Genomic DNA, 22,331 nt, shown 5'->3' with positions numbered 1-22,331 from the left:
TTAACACAGCTATCACCTCACATGGTTACTTTTTCCTCTTTTCTTTTCTTGAGAAAACACTTAAGATCTGCTCTCAGTAGATTTCAAGTATATAATACAGAATTAGTAACGATAGCCACCATGCTGTACATTAGATACTCAGCATTTATTCCTCTTATAATTGAAAGTGTGTACCCATTGACTCAATTCCCCCATGCCCCAGCCCATGGCAACCACCATTCTATTGTTTCTATGAGTTCAACTTTTTTTTTTTTTTTTTCAGATTTCACATCTAAGCAATACCATATAGTATTTGTCTTTCTGTGTCTGATTTGTTTCACTTAGCATAATGTTCTCTAGTTTCATCCATATTGTTGCAAATTGCAGGACTTTCTTCTTTTTCATGGCTGAATAATATACCATTGTGTGTATGTGTGTGGGGGTTTGTGCATATTCCACTCTATATATATTTACATATATACCACAGTTTCGATATCCATTCATCCATCAATGGACACCTAGGTTGTTTCCATAGTTTGACAACGAACATGGGGGTGCAGATATATCTTTGAAATAGCGATTTCCTTTCCTCTGGATATATAGCCAGAAGTGAGATCATTGGATCCTGTGGCAGTTTTATTCTTAATTTTTTGAGGAGTCTCCATACTGCTTCCCATAGTGGCTACATCAGTTTCCATTCCCACCAACAGAGCATGAGGGTTCTCTTTTCTCCACAGCCACACCAACATATATCTTTTGTCTTCTTGATAAATATACATCTTCATGTATTCATTTATGCATCCATTCCTTACTTACCTATTGAACAGATACCATGTGCTGGGCACTATCTTAGGTGCTGAGAGGATCCTATGATGGACAAGACAGACAAAATCTCTTCTCTCATGGAACTTCCATTCCAGTGGAGAAGACACTCAATAAGCAGATATATAGATGGATGGATGGATGGATGGATAGACAGAGATAGATGGATATATATGTATATATAATATATATTTATTATATTTCATATATTTACATATGTTTTGTTATAACAGGTATATATAACAATTATAAATATTATAGCATTGGCAAAGCGAATTTTGTGACTTCCTGTTTCAAGAACAACCTATGTAAACACTCACATTCTACTTCTGCCCTTGTAACATTTTGTACATGGGGAAAATTCCCAGTTGATGAACAAAAGGGGTGCAGAATTGTAAAAAAAAAAAAAAAAAAGAAGAAGAAGAATTAAGGTTCATTAATAACTGAAATACAAATACAAGTGTTGCATTTTGCCATTGCAAAATATGTATATTATTTTAGAATTGCATCCCTTCTCCTTCCCCTTCCAGAACAAGACTCCAGGGTCCCAAGTTGTTGCTGTTATTTCTTTTCTTCTCGTCATGTGAACACACATTTATAGAATTCTAAAGGCCCTGAAAGATCATCTTCTCTCACATTATTTTATAAATGAGGAGAGTTAGGTTGAGAAAGATGAAGCAGTTTGCCCAAGATTACAGAAGTAGCTGGCGGCAGAGTTGGACTAGATTCCAGTTCTAGTTTGACATCCCCAGGAGAGCACAACAGTGAATAACAATCGACTTTATAATACTAATGAGAAAACACTGGCAGACTCAGCTACATAAAGGGTGACTTTGAGGTTGTAAACAAGAAAATTGAAAAGTCTATTTGCAAGTCCTTTTATTTTCTTTCTTACTTTCCATGCTTCTTTTAAGTTGAAGAAAGAGTCAGATTTTCTTCACAAAGAAAATGACTTTCTGACATAGTCAAGAAACTGAATCTGAGCTGAAAATTAGAAAAGCAAGTCACCTGAGAAAAAGAAGCTAAAATCAGTACATTCCCCCTAAACACAGGCCATCAGGTGTTTTTCTAAACGCTGCCCTCATAATGCTTAAAACACTCAACAATTTACAAGTTTAGAGGAAGTAAACAGACTTCTAAGCAACACATGAGAAAACTTTACTGAAGATCAAAAAAGACAAATCAGAAGATCAGAAGATCAGGATATCATTTTTTCAACAACATACCAAGAGTGTTTCTAAGAGCAATCCTCGGTGCTTACGAAGGCTGGTAAAATGGGAACACTCATGCGTCACTGGTTAGCAGACGTAGATATCTGTACAAATCATTCGGGAAGTCACTTTTTCAGAAAAACGTAGCAGGAGCCCTGAAATGTTCATGCCCTTTTACTCAGAAATACACTTCCAGGAATTGGTCCGAAGGAGATAAGCAGAGATCCAACTAAAGATTTATGTGAAAGGATACTCATTCATGGTGTTATTCATGATGGTAATATATATATATATATACAACAGACTAAACATTCAACAAAAAAAGCCATGAGTAAATAAAGTATGTTGCATCTGTCACAGAGATTTTTTCAGTGATTGTTAATGATATGGGACAAAATGTTCACAATATAAAGTTAGACCACAGATTCTCAACTGGGAATTATTCTGCCTACCAACGGACATTCAGCAATGTCTGGAAGACACTTTTGGTTGTCACAGCTTGGACAAGGAGGAGGTGCTACTGGCATCCAGTGGGTACGGGCCAGGAATGTTGTTAGACATTGTATAATACGCAGGCGACCCTCTCCCCCAGCAACAAAGAATTATCCTGCCCAATGTCAGTGTGCCACAGTCGAGAAACTGCGTCAGATGAATAAAACAGGGCACAATACTATGAACGCTGATTGATCTCAAGTTTTAGAAGCACAAACAGGGTATCACTTGATGCTAAAATTATGGGTGATGTTTGTTTTCTTCTTTATACTTTATATTACTAAATATTCTACTGTGAACATGTATTATTTATAAAGTAAATTAAAAATTTTCAAAGAATTCTTCAAAAGCTCTCCACAGCCTCTTGCATCAAATCCAACTAATCACCTCCAGCCTCAGGATCACACATAATTTGGTCCTGCCTGACCTATGGAAACCTTATTCTTCCCTACTTCTCACCAAGAACTCTCCACTTTAATCAGACAAATGTCTCCTGTACCCCTGAACACACCTTGCTCATTTGCTCATCTCCTTGATTATCTATGACACAGGATAATTGCCTCCCTCACAGGATTGCGGAGAGGATCAAATGAGATAAAATGTGCAGAAGCATTTTATAACTGTCTAGTCCACAAATTGAAGTTTTCACTCTCTGTTGCCATGTCCACCCTCTCTCCAGCTGAATTAAACTTACCTGTAGTTCAACTATTAACCCGCAAATCTCTTTTTCTATGAAGTCTGTCCTGTCTTCTCCTAGACTGTTTTGGGAAACAGTGAACCCTACAGCTTTGTTGCCCTAATAAGAGAAAGGTTGAAGTTGAAGCATAGGTTCCCAAAGTATGTTTCTTGGGACACTAATTCCATGAGATATTATATCAGTCAAGGTCATGTCAGGAAACAACTGATACATTCAAATTGGGCAACTGGGGGAAATTTTTACAATGGGCTATTCACAAACATAAAGACAGAGTACAGGGAAACCACAGAAGATAGTGCGGGACCCCAGGTCTAGTAACAGCAAGGAGCTGTGACCATCCTTAGGCCCCAAGGAGAAAGAGGATAGAGGGTGGGGTGGTTTACTGAACCCAGAACTAAGAAGAAAAGAATCAGAGGTGCCTGGGTGGCTCAGTCACTTAAGCATCGGACTCGATTTCAGCTCAGGTCGTGATCTCATGGTTCATGGGTTTGAGCCCTGCATGGGCTCTGTGCTCACAGCGTGGAGCCTCTTTGGGATTCTCTCTCTCTGCCCCTCCCCTGCTCAAGCTCTTTCTCTCTCTCTCTCCAAATAAATGAATAAACATTTTTAAAAATGTTTTAAAGAAGAAGAAGAAAAGAATCAGAGAGAGAAGGTTCCAGAGCTGGGATTTCTGTCCACAGACACAGCCAACTATAAGCGACCCAGCAGAGAGTGACCCAGGGAATCAATATGCTAGCCCCAGTCTCCTTCTTCCCTCTAATCACCTGTGAATAGGCCTCACTGGCCAAACCAACTCAGAAGTTAAAGGGTGTATTAGTCAGGGTTTTCCAGAAAAACAGAACCTATATCGGGGGAGAGGACAGAAATTAATTTTAAGAAATTAGCTCATGCAATCAGGGTGGTTAAATATTGTAATCTTGAACTAGAACTTCTTTGGGAAACCTCAGGTTTTGCCTTTAAGGCCTTCAACTGACTGGATGAAAGCAATCATTAAGGAGAGTAATCCACTTTACTTAAAGTGTACTGATTGTAGGTGTTAGCCACAACTACAAAATATCTTCACAGCAACACCCAGATTTGTGTTTAAGTAAATAAGTGGGCAATATGGCACAGCCAAGGTGATGCATAAAACTGACCATGACAGAGGTCAAGAAGGACCTGGTGATGTGGTTCATACAGGTTGGACTCCCTCATGGACACACAGCAGAGCAGAGGAGGGTTTGGGGAGGGTGGACCTGGAGGAGCAAAGAATAGACAGAAGCTATAGTTTCAATAGCTATGTTGTAAGCAAAATTATTCTGCAGTAAAATAAATTTGAGAAACATCAAGTTAAACAAAGTCAAACCAATGATTTTCCCGGTAAAATGAAGAGGGGAGGAATTCTGAACGGGAGAGGTGGGATGTTCAAAGGCTCATGGGTTAGTAGGTGGGTATAAATGTGCACTCCAAGTGGGAAGTGCAAACGGGCTCATGTAGCTGAAGTGGGATGTCCAAGTGGAGTGGGGCAGGCAAGGGAGCCATTAAGTGGAGGCGCTTACAGGCTGAGGACGTTAGAGTATATAATTAGGAGGTTTAATTTTATTCAAGAGGTAATTTAGAATTATTCTGGGTTTCTTAGAATGGGAGTGGTCTAAACCAAATAAAAGCAGAAAAAGTATCCATGCTGCTATATGTAGGATGCATTAAAATAAAGACCAGAAACTCAGAAGCCAGAAGGAGGCAGATGAGGCACTGTGGATCTAAGATGGCCACGGATTACGATGGGATCATTGTGGGAGTGAAAAGGAAGCAGGAGAGTCAGGAGAGTTTCCAGGGGGAAAAAATGCTTAGTGGCAGGATGGAAGTAGAAAGTAAAAGAGGGATATAATTCTAAAGTTGGAAAATAATTACAATGCTATTTCACCACAATTAAAGATTGAGAGAAAATGCCAGGCCTACTGTGGGAGTAGAAGGGAGGCCACGAATTCTGTTTCAAGGCATCTTTGAGCTCTCTGAGTAGACACTGAGCAAAGCTCGCTCTCCCAAGCTGACAAAATTCATGGACAAGAAGTTATCATTGAAATTAAATGGTGGCAGCCATGTCCAAGACTACTGCAGGGACTCAATCCCTTTATGAATCTTGCGATAGACGAATGTGTGGGGATGGCAATTAGTGGACAACAGGACAATACTGGAATAGTGGTATTATGAGGAAATAGAATCATCATGTTATAAACCTTGGCAGAAGTATAAACAACTTCTGTGCTCCCCAGAGAAATCAAATGCTTCTCCACAGCACCTGTTTTACTAAATGTAAAAATTGGGTTGTGTACATTTTCATATTGAACTTTTTTGTTAAATAAACTTTTGTAATAGTCAAAAAACAACAAAAAAAAAAGATCTAGGATACTCACATAGTCCATCCAACTCTAATCAGTAACCAGTTCTTTCACCAACAAAAAAATTAGAAGCTGCTTTATACGAGAGGTTGAAATGACCCATTGTGCCACTGGAGAGCCACTTATTACAATAATATAATAATTGGGAATGAAATTACAGAAGCTTCTTGAGAAAAAAGCTCAGAAAAGAATAAACTCATAATGAGAAATAATCAGTGTAATTGAAGAAAACTGTGGAAGGATGTGTTAATAGATGCAATAAGACAGTGTCTGTCATTACTACAACTGATGAGGGGCTCCACACTACAGCAGGCAAAGAATCAGGAACCATAGAAGAAATGCAACATGTATTTTTTCCACAAAGTATTAATCTCCCATCCTGGCAAGTGTGCTTGTCATGGAAATACATAAAGCTGTGCCCTACTCTCCATCACAGCCCCCAGTGAGGACACAGGTAAAGCCTCACTCTCTCCAACCACCCACCCTGCCATGAAGAACAGGGAACACCCTGTGAAGAAGGTTCTGACCCATATCATGGCCCCAAGGAATGGACGCTGGTCTTGGAGTTGGATGATTCAGACCCTGGCTCTGCAACTTGACTCTAGCACACCATCTCACCTTTCTTAACCTGTTTTCTCACCTTTAGAATAGCAATAACTTACCTTAGAGTGATAACATGATTAAGTAAAATAATGTAAATAAAAACACTTTATGGAATGAAAAATATAATCCAACCGATGGTATTATTATTATTCCCTGGGGTCCTTTTTCTATGAGCAGTCACTATGACCTCCATTGGCCTCACCTTGGGTAGAAAGGAGCATTTGGAGCTCCAGACTTGGGTGCGCTGAGAGCCATGGCATGGTCCCATCCACAAACAGATTCACTAGGGTTCTCGGTAAGTAGAAGAAAACCACCTATGTCCCAGAACTAGGTCTTCTCCCTTATTCCCATCTGGTTGCTATGGAAACCCCTGGTCATACTTTCAAAGATTCATTTGACCTGCCATTTTGAGTGCAACAGAGACAGAAAAAATTGGTTTTAATACAGTTAAAATTAAATACTTCCATTAATTGCGTTTACAGAATTTTTCTGCCATTTAATAAAGAAGAAAGCAAATTGTAGTAATTTTCCCAAAATGTCAGTGAATGAAAACATATGGGTAATTTCTCCTCTCTCAGAATGGCTTGATCTTGCTTCATAAAATATCATCTCTCCTCCGTAAGAAGTACTCTTTTCCCAGAAGGATGTGGCAGAAAATTAGAAAATGCCAGCTGCAACAACAGTTCCCTTTACAGAAGGCCTGAGCCTAAGAAGGAATCATTACTTGTGTCCTCCTGCCACATCAATCATTAAAGATCAGGAAGGATCTAAAACCCGAAAGTTACCAATGATATCAAAGTAGTCTGGTCAGCAAACCTTGTTAGCAATTCCAAGGGTTCTATGAAACTGAGAATGTATGCTTCAAAGACAGCGAATGTGTTAACAACATAATGATAGCTCACATTTACTGAGCACTTACAACGTTGACTATGCACCATGCTTAGCTCCTTCCTTGCTCATTGAATCCTCACAAAAATCTCATAAAGTTAAGGCCATTACTGCTTCCATTCTACAAACGAGGAACCAGGGGTTTAGGGAGTTAAGTACATAGCCCAAGCCCATAAAGAGATTAAAGAGCAAAGCCACCATACTGGCACGTATAGGTATAATAAGAATCCCAAGGTCAAAGCCACCTGTCCATAAATTCAGACTATCATCAGTATCTCAAAGTTGTTGCATTTAACTCTTCCTGCAGACGCAGACCCTCCAAAAACTCCTCCCACCCCAAAATATTATTAAAGGTCTTACAGGATGCCTCTCCTGTGCTCATGGGTCAGCTTGTCAGCCACAGTCAGGACCTGGCATCTTCACAGTCCTTCTCTCCCTTCCAGTCCACTCCATCAATGTCCTTTCTAATGCAGCCACTAGGGGAAGCCTCAGTGCTCACACAACTGACAGACATCTTGGGACATCCTTGACCATGTGTCCCCGTGGTCCTGGAGTTGCCAATTCTGAAAATGCCACAGCAGTCCTGCCATGGAGAAGTAGGCACTCTGGCTCTCATCCTTCACAGTGACGCCCATTGTCACCTGGATCCCGAAGCAGTTCATCTAGTGTCTGGTTCCCCCTTTCCGCATGAGGGTTCAAAATCTGACCCACCTTTCCTAGTTTTTCCCAGTGCCTATCCCCTTGCCTCAGGCACAAAAGCAAACAGGACAGACTACCAAAGTCTATTTACGCTAGGGTGTTCCACAGAACACCTTTCAGAATTCAAACCCCTATAATTCAAGAATAACTTTTTCATAAGACTGACAAAGAACAGTATCATGTAGTTGTGTTTATCAGCGACCATGGCAATAGCATAAATAGAGTTTCCAAATCACTCAGTCCACCGGCTTGAAACATATGTGTTATTGATTTTGCAGGGAGCGGTTCACACTATTTCGAATTTTGTTCCAGAAACGAGATTTTGTAAGTATGTTTGTATCATATTATTTCATATTTAAACAATCCAAATTCACATAAAGCTATATTAATATATGACATTTCGGCCCTTCCCACTCGCCCCTCCATTTCTAAAGGGGAAGAAATCTTAACTTGAGAATTAAGTGCCAAGTCTTTCCTGGGGTGTGTAGAATCTGAGCAATGAGATGATTCTCAAAGAAATGAAAACAGATTACCCACCCTGGAGGCCCCAGCGTAGCATGGAGGGTCAGATGCAAGGACTGCTACCTTTGAGGAAGGTGTCGCTGTGCATGAACAACACAGGGATGGAAAAGAAGAAGTAAACGAGGGACCAGCACAGTGGTGAGAGGAGAGTTTAGATGAGAGGGACAAACACGAGATTTTCAGCTATATACTTGAGTGGGGACACACAGTCAAGAGACAGAAGAGCCATGCATTTTGGTTTCAGAGTTTTCAAAGACTAAAGAGAAAATAGGAAGTTATATTTTTATGAGCCACTTCCAGAAAGAGAGTTCTTAGGAATGCCACTCCAGAGCATACTAGAAATATTGAGAACAATAAAGATGTCTACAGAAGATGCTTCTTTTTTTTTAGTTTATTTATTTATTTTGAGAGACACAGAGTGCACAAGCAGGGGAGGGGAAGAGAGAGGAAGAGAGAAAGAATCCCAAACAGGCTCCACAATGTCACAGCAGAGCCTGATGCAGGGTTCAAACCCACAAACTGTGAGATCATGACCTGGGCTGAAGTCGGACGCTTAACAGACTGAGCCACTCAGGCACCCCTAAGAAGATGCTTCTTAAGCTTCTTTGTTGTTTATTTATTTTTGAGAGAGAAAGGGAGAGAGCAAGCAAGGAAGGAGCTGAGAGAGGGGAACAGAGGATCCAAAGCAGGCTCTGCACTGACAGCAGGAGGCCCGACAGCAAGCCCGATGAGGGGCTCGAACTCACAGACCATGAGATCATGACCTGTGCCTAAGTCGGACACTCAACCTACTGAGCCACCCAGGCTCCCCAGATGCTTCTTAAGCTTTGTTGGCATTAAGAATGTACTCTCCTCTTGGCATTTTTTTTTTTTCAAGAGACTGAGTAGATGAATTACTGTCTATTATGCTTTTTTGCCACAATCCTGTTTTTTGAAAGCAACACTGCTCAGAGACTGAGCCATATGGGGTCCCAATTGTATTCAGGTTATACAAAGTTATAAAGAACTCACTCTCTTTTTAGGAAAAAAAAAAAAAAAATGGCCTTCAAGGACATCACACATATAAACCAGATACCACGTAAGGTCACCAACATCTGAAACTTAGTTTGATCTGAACTGGGACATATGCCACAAAAGTTGAGTACTATCTAAAATCAGAGCTATCTTCTTTCATACCAGTAGGTGTGTTTAAGATACTCAAATCCATTCAAACATTCTGGATTTTCCCCAGCAAATGCTGGCAAGAGATTTGTGTTTCATGGGTAGTTTTAGATATGTTTACCTTCATATCCTTATTTTCTTCTTATTCTCCTCTTCAGGCCACAGGGTCAAATTTTATAGATCTTAATCCACTCTATTGATGAATCCATCCCATCCTTCCCATTTAAAATAGGATAAAAATCAGGGGTACGTGGATGTCTCAGTTCGTTGAGCGTCCAACTCTTGGTTTTGGTTCAGGTCATGAACTCATGGTTCATGGAATCGAGCCCCACATCAGGCTCTGCACTCACAGCCCAGAGCCTGCTTGGGATTCTCTCTCTCTCTCTTTGTGCCCCTTTCCTGCTCACACACACTCTCTCAAAATAAATAAATGAACTTTAAAAAATAATAAAATAGGATTAAAAATCACCTCATATGACTACTCATATCAGTTAGCTTTTGCTATGTAACCAACCACCCCAAAACCCAGTGGTTTAAAACAACTGCCATTTGTTTAGCTCATGATTTGGGGAGCTGGTTGGTTGTTCTCATTGGGGCTATAGTTTAGTCAATCCCTGCTGGACTTCTGCATGCGTCTGGAGTCGGATGGCAGATGATCTAAGGTAGTCTCACTCATATGTTTGGCAGTTGGCAAGCTGGAATGACAGGGCCACATGTCTTTCATCATCCAGCAAGATTGCCCGGGTTCCTCCACATGGCAGGTCAGACAAACAAAAGCAGAAGCCACATGGCCTCTTGCTGCTTAGGTTCAGAACTCACTTGATGTCACTTCTACCACTGTGCATTGGTCAAAGCAAATCCCAAGGTCACTCTCGATTTCAAAGATAGGGAAAATAGAGTTCATCTCTTGATGGGAGGAGCTGAAAAGTATTGAGGCCATTTTTTGCAATCTGTTCTACGGTTGATACATATGAATTCACCTCCCCCTACCCCAGAGAAAGACACTCATAGCTGAAAATTCATGCACTCTTCCTCCCGTGTACTGTAGAGGAACTTAGGCAAGAACCATTTCCTGGCTGCCCCTGAACTGGGAGCACTATTTTGGCACAGCTCATATCCAGACTTCTCATAGGTAACCACTTACACGGTATGTGTTTGGTAGGAAAAGCCCTGCCTATCTGCCAAGTTCCATTACAGCCACTAGCATTGCTGCATCGCCTCCGGGGAGAATGTCCCCTTTTATGTATTTTCATTAGCTAGTTAATCAAGAGGAAAGACTGGCCCTTAGAAGAGGACTCTGCCATAACAGAGCAGGATGCATACATATAGATGAGACACTTTTTCCTCAAGTTTTCCCTATGTCTGAGTGATTAAGTGATACAGATCAAGATCATTCCTACCCTCACCAATTCTTCTATAATTAAATTCCTATAAAGTGGCACGCCACAAAAAATTACCGGAAGGAAGGATGGATGAATAAATGAACACCAAGAGCAAGAAGAAATGTTGCGGAGCAAATACAGCAGTGGTCAGAGATGGAAGCTCGCGGACGGATATGGGAAGGTTGTCAGCAAGCTCTCGTGGAAGAAGAGGAGTGCGGAGAATGAAGACATCCCACACCTGCTGCTCCAGAGCCGACTCGCTCAACAGCAACTCTGCGACTTCCATCCCCACAGTGTCTCCAACAAGATCCGGCCTGATGTGCTTGGCTGATTTCAGGTTTTACTGTGACTGAGCTAGGTAACGTTTTGAAACAGAAGCTTCTTTTAAATAACATTTTGCATAGCCTTTTGACTATTCAGGGAGTTCTCTCCAAAATTTGTTTCTCGTTGCCACATTTATGTCATCCATAAGCTCGACAACATTTTTATTCTGTAATAGAATAATAACATCGTGTCGCTTACAGACATCTGTAGCTTGTGGTTTTTTAGAAACAGAGATCTGTAGTATCAGATTTTTAAAAGATAAAACTTGTAGCCATCATTTTGTTTCTTTGCCCATGCACTATAAAATTACCATTATACAAAATTATACATTATACACTGTAAATATACCATTATACAACATAAACTGTGGCATCAAAAGACAACTTAAATAAGTGAGATATTATTCTGCATTTTGTGTGTTTAATTATGTAGTCCCAAATATGATTTTGGACTGAAAAGCCACTTGAATTATGCTGAAATTGTATACGTCAGGAATAGTTGCTTCAAAATTACATCAAAGTAAAGAACTTAATAAAATCAACTTTTTTAAAAAGCAAAACCTGCCTATATGTGGCATCTTCCTCCTGTAGTATCTGGCATTTGATAGTGTATTTTATTATTTTATTTCAATTCAGTATTCAAGGAAAGCTTTTGAAACCATTTTGATTACCCTGACAGCTGAAATGAAATTTTTATGAGAACAGCATATTTGGAGCCAAAGATCTGGTTGACACAATGAATGCAATGATGAAAATAATTTTACAACAGCCCAGCCTAGCATATTGACTTCATTTAAAATTTATATCAGACAGGTTTTTTTAAAAGTACTTTTCCTCTAAAAGAAAACAGTAGCTTTCAACTCCTTCTGCTGACAAAAAAAAAATGTCCTAAAGCTTTGGAGATTTGAATAGTTACAGAGTCCTAGAAACCTATTGCCCAGAATCCTATCTGAGAATTATTCTCAGAGGTTTGGGAAAGTAAAGATATCCTGGGAGCCACACAATTAAAAAATTAGTCCATTTTCCTAATAACAGTAGATTCCTATGGAGATTTAATAAATTGTGCTTGAACATGTGAAAGTACTCCCAATAAAGGTTTGCCCTCTCAACATCGTGGTTCTAGTGGGCATCCACATAGCAGTGACTGCAGATTCAGACTGAAAATCAGATTTAAGACACATTACAGGCTTTACTCTCCATGTGCATAGCTTTGTAGAAGGATAGAGGACAAGAAACAGTACCTTCATTTTATCAGGACACCTGTGGTAAGTCCCCCAAAGATGTCCACATCCTAATTTCCAGAAGCTATGAATATGCTATGTTAAAGGGAGAAAGGGAACTAAAGTTGCAGATGAAATTTAAGTTGATGATCAGCTGACCTTAAAATAGGGAGATTATTCCGGATTGTCCAGATGGGTCTAAAGTCAACACAGGAGTCCTTAAAAGTGAAAGCGGGAAGCAGAAGAGAAGACCAGAGTGATACCATGTGAGAAGGACTCTATCCCCACTGCTGACTTTAAAGATGGAGGAAAGGACACCAGGCCAAAGAATGCAGGTGGCCTCTAGAATCCAGAAAGGCCAGAAAATGGACGCTCCAGGAAATGGAGCCTTCAGAAAGGAACACAGACCTGCTGACACTTTGATCTAGCTCATTAGGATCCATGTCATACTTCTATCTTGTGAAACTATAAAGTAATAAATTATGTTAAGTCACTAAGTTTGATACAGTAGCCGTAGGAAACAAATACAATGGTTAACAGCTACCCACGTACACAGCTTCTTTTGTCCCTACACCCATGCAAGAAATGCAAGGCTGCCACAGAACTATATCCAAGGTCATCTTGACACAGAAAAGCCACAGCTTTAGCTTCCCAACAATCTTTCATATGGGTCTAGTGACACACACCCAAAACCTGCATGCTACCCCCAGCAGCCCCAGTCCAGAAGTCCATATCAAGGTTTCACAACAAACAAAACAGGCAAAACATTCCATGTTTATTGATCACTGCAGTTTCCAAAGAAACAGGACTCTGAGGTCATTCTTATAGGCAGGCCTGGATCAGCCCTGTGCTGAGGCCTAACCCTTTACTCAAGGTTGCAACCCCAATGTCATTCTATATGTTCATATTCTATATCTGAGTAATCTGTCACTTGTCAAATCTTGAGTACAAATAGGGCCTCCTCCCCATAGACACCTAAGGCCAAGTACTTGCCTTCCCTGGACCCAGGCAACTAGGAAGGACATGGCACATGACCTAAGTTCAGCCAAACAAGATGGCAAGAAGGAAGTCTGGGATCCATTCCAATCTTGTCAGTGACAGCAGCGTTCAATGCCCAGTGAGAGGAGCAATGGAACCCAAAGAGCCTGGTCTGTGACATTTTCTGTGGCTCCACCTGTCTGGATCTCCTTGGTTCTGGTCCATTTTCTAAGTCTGTTTCAACAGCTTTCCCATCAATTCCATGAAATACTTGATATCCTTCCAATCAATTCCTTTTCTACTCAGGATAAACGAAATCAGTTTATGTCATGAACCATTGGGTCGGCAACTGTTACAATGAGGGGACTTTAGACAGCAGATCTGGAATTGAGGGGAATCTGGGCTTGATTATATAACCGAGTTGGGGTAAAGGCAGTCTGCCTTCAGGAACAGAAATCGGGTAATCTGTTGCCCAGAGTGGAAAAGCAACTAATCAAATTACAACCTTTCCAGTATCTGTTTGAAAGCAAGCCCTGGGGGACCACATTGGTAATGCCATATATAACAGTGTGAGAAACCAGGACTGAAGAGTGACACGGCTAATATTAGAAAAGCTAAAGAAAGAAAATGCCACAATGAAGTCCCTAATTCTTGACTGAAAGCAAAAACTGAAACTAGGGACTTTTTATGTCTGTGCTGGAAAAGAATGTCTTATTTTTTGTAGCAGCAGTATAAAACCACCCAAAATCAAACCTCCACTTTAATGGGGAGTTAATCTGTAATGTCAATTGAATCACAGCCTCATCAAATCCCTTATATGAAAGTTAGGGCATCAATAAAGGAAGTATACCTTGAGAATTGCAATTGTGGAAGGATTTCAAGAATTCAAACACCCAAATCCCAAACTCCACTGGACCTCAATCTTCAGTTCAAGCTACCCTTCCTCCCACATCTGATAAGCCCATTCATGTCTTACCTGAAGACTCTGTAATTCTCTGTCCTTGCTAGAGTTGCCCTACATAGAGAGCCTATGTCAGTTCGCAGACCCTGAAACCCCTTAATGAAGGGAAGCCAGGGAGGCTTTAAAAAGAGTCCTGAAATTATTTCACGAAAATATATTGGCAGTCTTCCTTCTATCTTTTCCCAAGGGACCTGTATTTACCAAAGTATTGCCCAACTGCCTTGGGCAAAGGAAAATACCTCTTCACAGATTACTGAACATTGGATCTGAGTTAACACCACTGCACTCACTAATCAGAGACTTAGAAGATTCAGGTGATAAACGAAGTTTGAGTCTACGTCGAAGTCTGCCTTAAAGTGGACATAATGACACTCTGGACTCAGCCCATGATGGTTTACCTGTGTTTTAAGGATTTATCTATCACTGATAGAATCCCCATATTGTCTCTGATGCACAGGTAAAATAAGGCAAACGGGACCCCCCAGAGTCACCCCATTCACTTAAAAGGAAAAATAAAGAGCAATATCATGTCCGAGGGAATTACAGCACTTAGTGTGACCACGAAATTCCTAAGAAATGCAGGGATGGTGGTTTCAGTACATCCGCACTTAACTTTCCTGTCTGTCCAGTGCAGAGGATGGGGGCTTAGAGGACGATGTGGGGTTGACATCAGCTTCCCTGGGGTGGGGGGGGGGATTCTAATTGCAGCTGCTTTCTTAGTGTGCCCTTCTCACTGGGGAAAGTTAACCCAGTCCCTGGGATCTGATATTTACTCATTTCTTAAACAAATGTGCATTGAGCACCCAGTGCTCCAGGTAATTTCGTAGGTGCTAGGGATATTACAGTGAACAAAACAAAGAAAAATGCCTATGCTTATGGAGTAATAGACCTAACAAATATTTTTGTGTCTTTTCAGATAAACACCAGAGCATTTTGCTTTTACCTAGCAGGGACAGAGGAACACCTTACAGGCTTGTCACAGGCTTTTCTAGTTCTGTCCCACATTTCAGTGTGCAGGAAATATGATTTTCTCACCATCTCACAGAACAATGCTAAATACTGTATCATACTGAGCAGGAACCTGGGTCCAAATCCTCTCTCTACTGCTTTCTAGCTGTTGCATTTGGGCAGGTTACTTAACTTCTCTGGGCCTCCATTTTCCTCTCTGTAAAATGTAAAATCTCATAGTATTTTTGTGAGAATTAAAGGAGTTATTATTTGTAAAGGGCTTTAGTACCTAAAGGAGTACATTTTCTGCAACAATGGTTCTCATTTAGAGAGAAGCCTGGACTCTCACATTACCACATCAGCTTCTGCTTTCCCCTGAGCTGGGGGGAAAAAAAGAGGTGGGAGGGTACTGTCTCGACCAGACTGATGGATCCTTACTATGAGGGGTCAGCTGGGCTGCTACAGCTCAGTGCAGACAGGGATCCGTACAAGTGAGCCCAGGTGAAGTCTCACGGTGCCTCCTACTATTTTCAAGTCCAGTGATAAAAATTAGAGAAATGTTACTACAGGCAAATCCAAGCAAGACCACCAAGGGTTCCATTTCATCAGGAATGAAGATTTGAGTCACTCTACTAGGCAAAAACACTGAGCATCTGAGATACAAGTTGCTGGCAGAGGAGACCTGAAATATGTATGGGAAGTCAGAAGTTATAAATACTAGATGCTGACTTGTGGACAGAAGTATAGGTAGGGACAGCAAAATTCACATGGTTCCTTTATTGCTGTGACATAAAAATATGGAGGGGCGCCTGGGTGGCTCAGTCGGTTAAGCGTCCGACTTCAGCTCAGGTCATGATCTCATAGTTCGTGAGTTCAAGCCCCACATCGGGCTCTGTGCTGACAGCTCAGAGCCTGGAGCCTGCTTCAGATTCTGTGTCTCCTTCTCTCTCTCTGCCCCTTCCCACTCGTGCTCTGTCTCTCTCTCTCTCTCTCAAAAACGAATAAACATTAAAAAAAGTTTTTAATATGGAAATAAAGGTGCACATGAATATTATACGGCCAAAGGATAAATTATAATCTTTTTTTTTTTTTTTTTAGGAGGGGCTTCCCAGGATCTGCATGCTGTCCCTAAACTTAGAGAATCTGCCACTGTGTGAATCTTGTGGGAAGCAGTTCCTCTCTCCTGCTGCCAAATAGAAAAGATGAGATCCTGGCTTTCCCTGAGTCCTGGCTCCTGGGCTAAGGGCACACTAAGTCTGGCCAGTCAACACTCCCACATCAGTCTTTGAATCTTGGGTGAGTGACTCAAAGAAGCAGGGGCAGCTGGAATTCATCCAGTGGCACCAGGAGGGCACCCCAGCTCCAGGGAATTCACGCAGTGGCGCCAGGAGGGCACCCCGGGTCCAGGGCAGCAGTACACTCACAGCATTTACGTCCAGCAATGGCAACAGAAGGGCCCAAATCAAACTATTCCACTGCAGAGTCCTTGAAAGAAGATCCAGTGGCTCAGCTTAACATATTCCTCCTACAACAGTCTAAATCAGGTTCTCCAAGTTTCCCATGTTTTCTTTGAGCTGCCTCATAGCTTACCAATAAGTTTCTTTCCTATTCAATGTAATGAGAGTTGCTTGATGTGATTTGCAATCAAGAACTTGGGCAAGTTCTCACAGAAAAAAAGACTGAAAGGAAACATATCAAAACGTCAACACTTCAAATTAAAATTCTTTTTTTTAATGTTTATTCATTTTTGAGAGAAAGGGAGTGTGAGCAGGGGAGGGGCAGAGAGAGAGGGGGACAGAGGATCCAAAGCAGACTCCAGGCTCTGAGCTGACAGCAGCAAGCTTGATGCGGGGCTCAAACTCATGAACCATGAGATCATGACCTGAGCTTAAGTCAGACGCTCAACCTACTGAGCCAACCAGGTGCCCTTAGAATTAAAATTATTTTGGGGGAATGCAAGCTGGTGCAGCCACTCTGGAAAACAGTATGGAGGTTCCTCAAAAAACTAAAAATAGAACTACCCTACGACCCAGCAATTGCACTACTAGGCATTTATCCATGGGATACAGGGGTGCTGTTTCAAAGGGACACATGCACCCCCATGTTTATAGCAGCACTATCAGCAATATCCAAAGTATGGAAAGAGCACAGATGTCCATCGATGGATGAATGGATAAAGAAGATGTGGTATATATATATATAATGGAGTATTACTCGGCGATCAAAAAGAATGAAATCTTTCCATTTGCAACTATGTGGATGGAACTGGAGGGTATTATGCTAAGTGAAATTAGTCAGAGAAAGACAAAAATCCTAGGACTTCACTCATATGAGGACTTTAAGAGACAAAACAGATGAACATAAGGGAAGGGAAACAAAAATAATATAAAAACAGAGAGGAGGACAAAACAGAAGAGACTCATAAATATGGAGAACAAACTGAGGATTACTGGAGGGGGTGTGGGAGGGGGGATGGGCTACATGGGTAAGGGACACTAAGGAATCTACTCCTGAAATCACTGTTGCACTATATGCTAACTAATTTGGGTGTAAATTTTAAAAAATAAAATTAAAAAATAATAAAATAATAAAATTCATAACAATTATTTTTTAAAAAGAACTAAAATTATTTTTATTTTATTTTTATTTTTCTGATTTTTCCAAAGCAAACATGTATTATTTTTACAATTAAACTCTGAGTAGACATAATAAAAATAATCCTAACTGATACTAATTGGTCTATCAGTGAGCCAATTTTAGAAAAGTAAAGTACTGAGGAATACAGAAGAAACATGTTTTGATGGTGGGTAGGAAAAGGCTGAAGTAGGGAATACCTGTTTAGGACAACAGACCTAGGTGGGCCAGTGAGAAAGCTCTTTTAGAGAGAAAAATACCTGAAAAGGGTGTCTTAGCTTAAGCTGCCATTAACAAAATACCATAGACTGAGTGGCTTACACAACAGACATTTGTTTTTTCTCACACTTCTAGAAGCTAGAAGGTCCAAGATCACGTTTCCAACAGGGTTCAGTTTCTGGTGGGAGCTCTCTTCCTGGCTGCAACGGGGCGTCATTCTATTGGATCCAACCCCCACCTTATGACCTCACTTAACCTTAATTATTTCCTTAAAAGCTCCATCTCCAAATACAGCCACAAAAGGGTTGGGGCTTCAGCATATGGACATGGGGAGGATACAAACATTCAGTCCATAACAAAGAGGGTGGGACATTAAAGAAAAATTTACTTTGGTTCTGACACTCTCAGAACCTTGTACTAAGAAGAAATGTTCAGAGGGAGGGAGGGGAAAATGAATACAAATACTGTCCTTTCATAACATTTGGTGTGACCTTGGGGATGCATGCCTGAAAGAGTGTGGCAGACAAGGCTGTTAGCAGAGAGGAGGTCAAGAAATGAAGAGATCATACTATTAGAAGGATCATTAACATAAATGCAGTCTATCCTCATAATTCGCAGATTCTGTATTTGTGAATTCACCTACTTGCTAAAATTTATGTGTAATCTCAAAATTGATATTGATGGTGCAATAGTAGTCTTCCGTGGACATGTGCAGAGCAGGAAGAAACTCTAGCTGCCCAATGCACACTCTCATCGCTGAGGTCGAACAAGGTGTTCTTGTTTCAGCTTTCATACTGTAAACAAGTGTCCTTTTCACGGTCTATTTAGTGCTGTGTTCTCTGCATTTTTGTGCTTTTTGTTGGTGACTTCGCTGTTTAAAATGGCCCAGGAGTCGTGCTGAAATGTTGCCTAGTGTTCCTAAGTGCACGAAGGCTATCCTGTACCTTACGGAGAAAATATACATGTTAGATAAGCTTCTTTCAGGCATGAGTTATAGTGCTGTTGGCTGTGAGTTCAAGGCTAATGAATCAATAAGATAGGTTAAATAATGTGTCTTTAAACAGAAACATACATAAAACAAGGTTATGTATCGATCCAGAGGCTCACAACAACCTACACCTGTATTTCCCCTGAGGGGCAGTGGTTCAGCATTCACAAATTCAGTGTTCACTGGTACTTTACGGAAGAGAACTATGATAAATAATGAGAATCAACTGTATTTAAATCACCAAGAAGTATGCCGAAGTAGTGCTGGAAAGAATGACAGGAAGCCTGGATACATGTTTTCAAGGAAGTAGAGTGACCCAGGCATCTGGAGACGACCGCAACAAGAAAAGAGTCGAAGGTGGTAAAGTCTGATGGCGTAAGATGCAAAGCTGGAGGATTTTAGAAGGAAGAAAGAAATTTCTGGAAGAATCAATGAGGACCAATTAAACATAGGGAATTGTCTAATCTCAGAGATGTGAGACATCAGGGGCAGGTTTATGACAATTTTTCTTTCTTTTTGGTTCCTGACTAGCTCTAAACCATACCACGCCTGTGGGCACCCCTTCCTCCTATCTGTAATAGGAGCTGTGTCTTCCCCTCCGACACAACTACAATAGCAGGTCGATTCTCTTCTAAACCTCCATGTTGGGAAACAGAAAAGATCAGCTGTGGAGTACGGAAGCATCATTCTGTTTTACAACTCAAAATGTCACAAAATATAATAATTTTCCCTTGCTATTTCTATATAAATATTTCTATTATGCCCATAGAAGACAAAGGTTACCTTTTGAGGGAAATTATTCATGAGGAAAAAAATTAGAATTTTGAACAAGCCATTTAGGTGACCTCTTCAGCATATGGAAGTAGGGCTTCGCTTTTTGTTAGATGACTAATGCGAAAGATGAAAACATAATCAAATTGCAGTAGCACTCCTCAATATAATTTAACCTTACAAGGGCCTGGTCAACGTTCTCTTAAAATTAATTTCACCCAGTGATTCTCCAGGGAACAAAGAGAAATAGAACTTAAAGATAAGCATGCATATTTATAAACATACTGAAGTTTCTTTATCTTTACGTTTTTTTTCTCCCAACAAACAATTCTAAATTGCTGCTTAAGGCTTCTCAGCTTAAAAAAAAAAAAAAGTCTTTGGAAAAGATGCCTCCTTCTGAAAAACTCAAAGATTGGTGGCCAATCTTGAAGAACTAAAAAAAAAAATTAACCAAAAAATGTAAAATCTACTCTGCCTTCATAATTAAGCCAGCCTGAAATAAGTTTTCTTTAGAGTTTTAGCAATTATGAGATTCTTAATTAAAAATTCATCAAAAGTTTAATATCCAATCATAAGTTCATAAAAATACTCAGACTTGCTTTTCTATACTTATTTTGGGTTTCTCATTTAATTGCTTTAAAAATATTAAAGTGGAAATTAAATAACATTCCAATTTGACAAGGTCCTCCCACCTTCAGGAACAGGAAAAACAATAAATTGTTAGCACTAACCAGAAAGGATTGAATATCTAATTGACCCAAAGTTTAGTGGAACAGCTGAACTAGGGTATAGTGGGGAGAGGTGTTTCATAGGGGTAAAAATGGTCTAATTTATATAAGAATTTTTTAAAGGCATACTTGGAACTACTGATTAAGTTTAAGAAAGAGTAATATAGGGGTGCCTGGGTGGCTCAGTCAGTTGAGCATCGGACTTCGGCTGAGGTCATGATCTTATGGTTCATGAGTTCAAGCCCCACGTTGGGCTCTGCGCTGACAGCTCAGAACCTGAAGCCTGCTTCGGATTCTGTCTCTCTCTCTCTCTCTCTCTCTCTCTCTCTCTCTCTGTTCCTCTCCCACTTGCAATCTGTCTCTTTCTCAAAAATAAATAAATAAATAAATAAATAAATAAATAAATAAATAAGTAATATTGCCAAGGGCTGGCACAAGTAGAGGGAAACAGGCATGCTTACACACACAGTTGTCAGCATTATAAACTGGGTCCAACTTTCTGGAAGGCGATTTGGCAAAAGCCATAATAACAGATGTCCTCATTGACCAGGACTTCCACTTCTTGGAATTTATCTTAAGAAAATAAAGGAGGAGTGCCTGGGTGGCTCAGTGGGTTAAGTGTTCAACTCTTGATTTCGGTTCAAGTCATGGTCTCACAGTTGTGAGATTGAGCCCCGCATCAGGCTCTGCACTGAGCATGGAGGCTGCTTGGAACTCTCTCTCCTTCTCTCTCTCTCTCTCTCTCTCTCTCTCTCTCTCTCTGCCCCTCCCCTGTTCACACTCTGTCTCTCTCAAAATAAATAAACTTTAAAAAAATAAAATAAAGGAAAGATGTAATAAAGTATTGCACATTGATTTCTCAGATACTTCAAGTTAGAGAAAATTGGAAACAATGAAAATGCCTACCAATATTTATTTCAATAAATGGGTCTTTCTTCTCCCACCCTTGTCCCTGCTTCAGTCTATTCTCAACACAGTGGCCAGCATCATCTAATTAAAATGCAATGACTTGATGGGTATGTCACTCCTGTGCTCAAAAGACTCCCATAGTTCCCCTTGCTCAGGGTCAAAGCCAAATATCTACCATGGTCACATTTTGCATGGTATAGATTTGCCATTTAAAAAGTGGCTCTTCCCTGAACAGGTGTTATGTGCTCCTGGTAACCTGTGGTCTTCACCTAAGACACAGAAGACCCTAGAATCTTAAGCAGCTCCTTTGTGAAGGACACTCCATTGGATATTCGCCTTGACAGACATCCTTCTACATAATTTTTTTTTACGTTTTCTCCCATACTGTTTAGATACTGAACAGAAAGCTGTTTTTCCCAATCACCATCAAGTTACTATCATCTGTCACTTGGATACTATGAAGCCGCTTACTCCATTTCTTGACAGCCACCCCTGTCCCACCAACCCCTGTCCCCTGTAATCTATTCTCCACACTACATTCAATGTAATCTCTTTTTTTTTAAGTGGTCATAATTTACCCACACTTAAAACTCATGGATGCCTTGCCACTTCTCCACAGATGAAGATCCAAATTCCTGATGGTCAAGGTTCTAGAAGAGTACTATACAATGGAAATATACTATGAGCCATATATGTAATTTTAAATTTTATAGTAGCCATAATTTTTTCAAAAAAGTTCAAAATGATAAAATTAATACTATATTTCATTTTAGCCAATCTATCCCAAATAATTATAATCTCAATATGTAATTAATACT

At 40.4% G+C, this 22,331-nt stretch overlaps 1 long non-coding RNA gene and 1 pseudogene across 1 annotated transcript in view; one reads left to right on the top strand and one right to left on the bottom strand.

Moving 5' to 3' along the window:
- The window catches only part of LOC145713946 (uncharacterized), a 228,598-nt gene that overhangs the window by 187,778 nt on the left and 18,489 nt on the right, over window positions 1-22,331 (bottom strand). The gene's annotated exons all lie outside the window — the stretch shown is intronic.
- LOC145714047 (small nuclear ribonucleoprotein G pseudogene) lies at window positions 5,240-5,415 on the top strand (annotated as a pseudogene).

Source organism: Panthera onca, chromosome X (genome assembly GCF_046562875.1).
Source record: "Panthera onca isolate mPanOnc1 chromosome X, mPanOnc1 haplotype 2, whole genome shotgun sequence".
Lineage (NCBI taxonomy): Eukaryota > Metazoa > Chordata > Mammalia > Carnivora > Felidae > Panthera > Panthera onca.
Note: the sequence above shows the minus strand (reverse complement) of the source record. Positions and strands in the feature narration are given on the sequence as shown.